This window comes from Rhinoraja longicauda, chromosome 22 (genome assembly GCF_053455715.1).
Source record: "Rhinoraja longicauda isolate Sanriku21f chromosome 22, sRhiLon1.1, whole genome shotgun sequence".
In the NCBI taxonomy this organism is placed as follows: domain Eukaryota; kingdom Metazoa; phylum Chordata; class Chondrichthyes; order Rajiformes; family Arhynchobatidae; genus Rhinoraja; species Rhinoraja longicauda.
This window is the reverse complement of record NC_135974.1, coordinates 15,904,080-15,910,643: the sequence shown is the minus strand read 5'-3', so window position 1 is coordinate 15,910,643 and position 6,564 is coordinate 15,904,080.

Below are 6,564 nucleotides of genomic sequence, written 5' to 3'. Positions count from 1 at the left end.
GTGGGAGGAATTCAGTGGGCCAGGTAGCATCTGTGGAGGGAATTGGACAGACGATGTTTTGTGTTGGGACCCATCTTCACACTGAAATGTCCCAATCTGAAATGTCATCTGTCCATCCCCTTCACAGATGCCACCTGATCCACCGAGTTCCACCAGCATTTGGAGTCGTAAGGCATGGAAACAGGCCGTTCGGCCCAACTTGTCCATGTCGACCAAGATGCCCCATCTACACTAGTCCCATTTACTCATTTGGCCCACATTCCTCTAAACCTTTCTTATCCATCTACCTGTCCCAAGTGTCTTTTAAATGCTGTTATGGTACCTTCCTCAACTACCTCCTCTGGCAGCTCCATATACCCACCACTTTTGCTCAAGATTCCAGCAACTGTGGTCTCTTGTATCACCTTACCATAAAAGCTTGGTTTTAACATTATCCTTTTACAAATCGCTGTAAACTTTCACCATTTAATTATTTCCAGTGTTATAAACCCTCCCCCCTAAAAGCTAATGGTGTTCTTGTGTGTGCTTCCTTGGTCAGATCTGCCACTAATCCCTCCACCAAAAACTTTCCTCCTTCTGTTAGTAGGTAAGTAGTAGGTTAGTACAGCACAGTGACGCAGCAGTAGAGTTGCTGCCTTACAGGGCCAGAGACCCGCATTCAATCCTGACCACGGGTGCTGTCTGTACGGAGTTTGGATGTTCTCCCTGAAACCGCGTGGGTTTTCTCCTGGTGTTCCGGATTCCTCCCACACACCAAAGACATGCAGGTTTGTCGGCAAATTGGCTTGGTCAAATTATCCCTAGTGTGTGTAGCATAGTGCTTATGTGCAGGGATCACTTGGTGGACTTGGTGGGCCAGAGGGCTAGATTCCGCACTGTATCTCTAAACTAAACTAAAGGTAGGTTGGAAGGGAGGTGGTCTACAGAGAATAAAGACCAGTGAATGGACAAAGATCTGGAATATGATGAAGGAAAATGTGAAAATCCCAATTTGTGATGGAAAAAGTAATAAAATTCAGTATACATATATATATAGATATATATGAGAGATAACACAGGGTTTCACAGTGCATGGGTTACAAGAATGCAGGCTAAAGCAGACCTCCATGGTCACCGATAAGCACCAACAGATCGATAAGCTAAATTGCATTAATTCCCTTCACAGATGCCGCCTGACCCGTTGAGTTAGACTTTACTTTAGTGACACAGCGCTGAAACAGGCCACTCGGCCCACCGAGTCCACGCCGACCAATGGTCACTCCGTAGACTAGCTCTATCCTACACACTAGGAACAATTTACAATTTTACTGAAACCAATTAACCTACAAACCTGCATGTCTTTGGAATGTGGGAGGAAACTGGAGCACCTGGAGTAAGCCCACAAGGTCACGGGGAGAACGTACAAACTCCGTACAGTCAGCACCTGTAGTCAGGATCAAATCTGGGTCTCTGGCGCTGTGAGGCAGCAACTCTACCGCTGCGCCGCCCAAGTTCCTCAAGCACTTTATCACTCAAGATTCCAACACCTGCAGCTCCTTGTGTCTCCAGAGAGGGAAAAATGTTATTTTTATGTTGCGTGGAAGGTAGGAAAAGGGAGAAATGAGACAAAGGAAATATCTATAATAGGATGCGGTAAAGTCAAATGGGACATGGGGTGAGTGAGCCTTAGACGCAAGTGCATTGGTTTTGTCGTTTAGCACAAATATTGTTTATTTGTTTGTTTGATGTATATATATATATATATATATAATTTCTTTTCATTTATTATATTGTTTACAGAGTATTATGTTTACATGTGTAGGAAGGAACTGCAGACGCTGGTTTGCACTGAAGATAGACAGAAAATGTTGGAGTAACTCAATGGGCAGGCAGCATCTCTGGAGAAAAGGAATAGGTGACGTTTCAGGTTGAAACCCACAACCTGAAACATCACCTATTCCTTTTCTCCAGAGGTGCTGCCTGACCATACTGTCTGACCCATTGAGTTACTCCAGAGCTTTGTGCCTATCTAAAATGTTTACATATTCTGTTGTGCTGCTGCAAGTAAGAATTTGATTGTTCTGTTTGGGACATATGACAATAAAACACTCTTGACTCCAGCTTTTTGTGTCTATCTTCAGTTTAAACCAGCATCTGCAGTTCCTTCCTACACATATCTTGACTTGTATTATCTGTTGTTATTTGGGGTATGGGATGTGACGCAACACCACCACCTGGTGGGCGAATACATTACTGCATCAGCTATTCACAAAGAGCTGGAGGAACTCAGCAGGTCAGGCAGCATCTGTGGAGGGAATGGACAGTCGACTTTACAGCTACAGTCTTCAAAAATTGGGAATGTTGAGAATGTGGGGAGAAGAAATGTCATAAGAATATGGGGCGGCACGGTGGCGCAGCGGTGGAGTTGCTGCTTTACAGCACCATTTTTAACTAACCTATCCAAGAGGGGCTTTGAATGTGGCGCAGACTTTTGCTCCTATACTCAACTCCTCTTGTTATGAAGGCCAACATTCCATTGGCTTTCTTCACTGCCTGCTGTACCTGCATGCTTCCTTTCATTGACTGATGCACTAGGACACCCAGATCTCGTTGAACTCCCCCTCCTCCTAACTTAACACCATTCAGATAATAATCTGCCTTTCTATTCTTACTTCCAAAGTGAATAACCTCACACTTATCTACATTAAACTGCATCTGCCATGTATCCGCCCACTCACACAACCTGTCCAAGTCACCCTGCAGCCTTATTGCATCTTCCTCACAATTCACACTACCCCCCAGCTTGGTATCATCTGCAAATTTGCTAATGGTACTTTTAATCCCTTCGTCTAGATGTAAGAAGGATGGGATTGATGTAGGATTAGTGTAAATCGATGGTTGATTGGCGGCATGGACTTAGTGGGACCAAGGTCCATGTGTCGCTGTTTGACTAAAACAGTGGGATAAAAATATGTTATTATGGGCTTTATTATTACCTGTGCACACTAGTTCTAAGTTATCCCATTTTCTCATCCATGATTTACAGAGGCCAATTAACCTTCAAACCGCGCACGTCTTTGGGATGTGGGAGGAAACCAGAGCACCTGGAGAAAACCCATGCAGTCACAGGGTGAACGTACACACTTCACACAGACAGCACCCGAGGTCAGGATTGAACCTGGGTCTTTGGCGCTATGAGACAGTGGCACGACCTGCTGTGCCACCATGCCATCCATGCATCACTATACTGCCCTAACTTATCCTTGCACTACAGTGTACAGTGAGAAGGAGATCGGTGCAATGAGCCAAAGAGCTAATCACACCATTAGTTACAAGCTTTCACCCTGAAATACCAGCCCTTCGTGCAAATCCGCTTGTGGCAATGAATTCCAGATTCACCACCCTCTTGACTAAAGAAATTCCTCCTCATCTCCTTTCCAAAGGTATGTCCTTTTATTCTGAGGCTGTGCCCTCTGGTCCTGGACTCCCATTAGTGGAATTATCCTCTCCGCATCCACTCTATCCAGGCCGCTCACTATTCGGTAAGTTTCAATGAGGTCCCCCATCATCATCCCCATAATCTCCAGCGAGTACAGGCCCAGTGCTGTCAAATATGTTGTACATGCTGTTCAGAAAGAGTCAGAGCCACGTTTCTCGTAAACCCTGCTGTGGTACAAATAAACAAGATTGCTTCAAAACATGGTCCCCAGTGAGTCTCTGAACCGTATACCAATCCAAGCTACTACGAATGAACAACTGTTGTAGATCCCATGAGTCTAAAGGCAGCCGCTGTTTGTACACCAGGAAGCCAGCACCAGGCACCAGCTTTATTGAAGGCGTGTATGTGCTCCAATTTTATCCTGTTGGAATTACTTAAATAGAAACCTTCTTTACGTTTAGGTTTACATTTAGGCTTCAGGTCCAGGTTCAGGAACAGCTTCTTCCTACAGCCATCAGGCAATGAAACACTACAACCTCCAAATCAGCTCTGAACTACGTAGACTTGGGGGCATTGGATTTGCCTCTCTGCACTATTGTCTGTTAGTTTGTCTTTATATGTCTCCTTGTATGTGTGTATATGTATATAAAATATACATACATATATATATATAGAACCCACGATGTGTATGTATATAAAACATACATACATTTATATATATATTTATATTCAAACACACACACACACACAAAACAACTCTGTTTCAACTACATAAAATGATAATCCCTTACTCAGTTATAGCAGACAATCAGCAGTAATAGAGACCACCCCCTCTCCTCCCCTCCCATCTCCTATCCCCCCCCCCCCCATGGTCTGTTATAATGAGGGTTTACTGTACACAGGTGCAATTAAGTCAAACTCAAGTAGAATAAGTAGAGCAAAGGGTAAGTCAGAGAATGCAGGGTAGAGTTCTCACCAATGTAGCACAACAGTTGGACAAAGAAGGAGGTACACTCCATCACTAAATAATAACTGCGTAATTGGAGGAACAGCACCTCATATTTCGCTTGGGCAGCTTGCAGCCCAGCGGTATGAACATCGACTTCTCCCACTTTAGATAGTTCCCCTGTCCCTCTCTTCCCCTCCCCCTTCCCAGTTCTCCCTCTATCTTCCTGTCTCCACCTATATCCTTCCTTTGTCCCGCCCCCCTGACATCAGTCTGAAGAAGGGTCTCGACCCGAAACGTCACCCATTCCTTCTCTCCTGTTACTCCAGCATTTTGTGAAATAAATACTGCATAATGAGGTAACATGATTCGGCTCGGTATTTATGTCGTTCTAAAGGATTCTTGGGTTTGACAAAGGAATCCGGGCTCTCTGTCTCTTATCTAAAAGATGATTTCTCATATAATAAACCTCTGGTATGCCTATTGATCTGAAAGGATTTGATACAGTATTAGTTTCCATTGATGAAAAAGATAAACAATATAAGGAGAGGAATAGATCGGGTAAACGTAGTTTCTTGCCCATAACAGGGGAATTGAGAACCAGAGGACATGGGTTTAAGGTGTGTGGGGGGGGGGGGGGGGGGGAGAAAGATTTAATAGGGACCTGAGGGGTAACTTTTTCACACAAAAGGTTGTGGGTGTATGAAATGAGCTGCTGGAGGAGGTAGTTAAGCCAAATACTATCGCAACATTTAAGAAATAGTTAGAGGTACATGGATAGGACGTTTAGAGGGATATGGGTCAAACGCAGGCAGGTGGAACTAGTGTAGATAGGACATGTTGGTCGGTGTGGGCAGGTTGGGCCAAAGGGCCTGTTTCTATGCTGTAGGACTCTATGATCAAAACTACAATGCTAGGAATCACAAAAGCACCCCGGATATTGGCAGGACGAGGGCCTCAGCAAAAGGGAGAGGTTGGACAAGCTAAGAGTTTATTCCTTTGAGTGCAGGAAGATGAGGGTTGATCTTATAGAGGTGTATACAATTGTGAGGGGATAGGGTGAATGCACAGAGTAGGGGTTTCAAAAACAAGAGGACATAGATTTAAGGTGAAGGGGGCAAGATTTAGTACAAACCGAGGGGAAACATTTTACTCAGAGGGTGGTGGGTATATGGAACGAGTTGCCAGAGGAGGTTTGTTGAGGCAGTTTCTATAATGGCATTTAAGCCACTTGGACACATACAAGGATAGGAAAGGTTTCGAGGGATATGGGCCAAATGCAGGCAATGGGATTAGCTTAGATAGGGCATCAGGGTCGACATGGACAAATTGGGTCGAAGGGCCTGTATGAGTCTAAAATGCTACAAATACTCAGAAGGTCAGTTAGCATCTGTAACAACACCTTTGACACTCACAACAAAGTTTTGTCAATCTCTTAAGATCACTGAAGAGTAAAATCAGACAAGTTTGAAACTAATGTGAGACCTCAGCCCGTGAGAGTGATTTCAATGACAATTTGCTAATGTTAAGTTTAGTTTATTGTCACTTGTACTAAGGTACAGTGAAAAGCTTATTCTTGTGTGCTACCCAGTCAGTGGAAGTCTATACATGATTACAATCGAGTCATCCACAGTGTACAGATACATGATAAAGGGAATAACGTTTAGTGCAAGATAAAGTCCAGTAAAGTCCGATTAAAGATTGTCCGGGGGTCTCCAATGAGGTAGATGAGAAGTAGGGTTGCCAACTGTCCTGTATTAGCCGGGACATCCCGTATTTTGGGCTAAATTGGTTTGTCCCGTACGGGACCGCCCATGTCCCGTATTAGTCCCGTGGGCCGCTGTAGGCCGGAACAGTGTAGGCTAACGGAGTGTGTTCGGGGAGCGGGGCCGAGTGTGCTCGCCTAACGGAGGTTGCGTAACAACCCACCTCCCGGCCCGGGCGACCACCATTGGTGGAGTGGGAGCAGGGCCGCTGGCTGGGTGAGGTCATGTGGGGCGCGGGGCGATGACATCACCTTGTCATCCCTAATTGGAGGTCAGGACTGCTCTCTAGTTAGCGATAGGATGGTTCAGTTGCCTGATAACAGCTGGAGAAAATCTGTCCCTGAATCTGGATTTCTGTCATCTTGTCATGGATTATTGTTAATAGATCTTAACACAAACGAAACAGTTGGTTAAAGCATATTGATCGAGGAAGC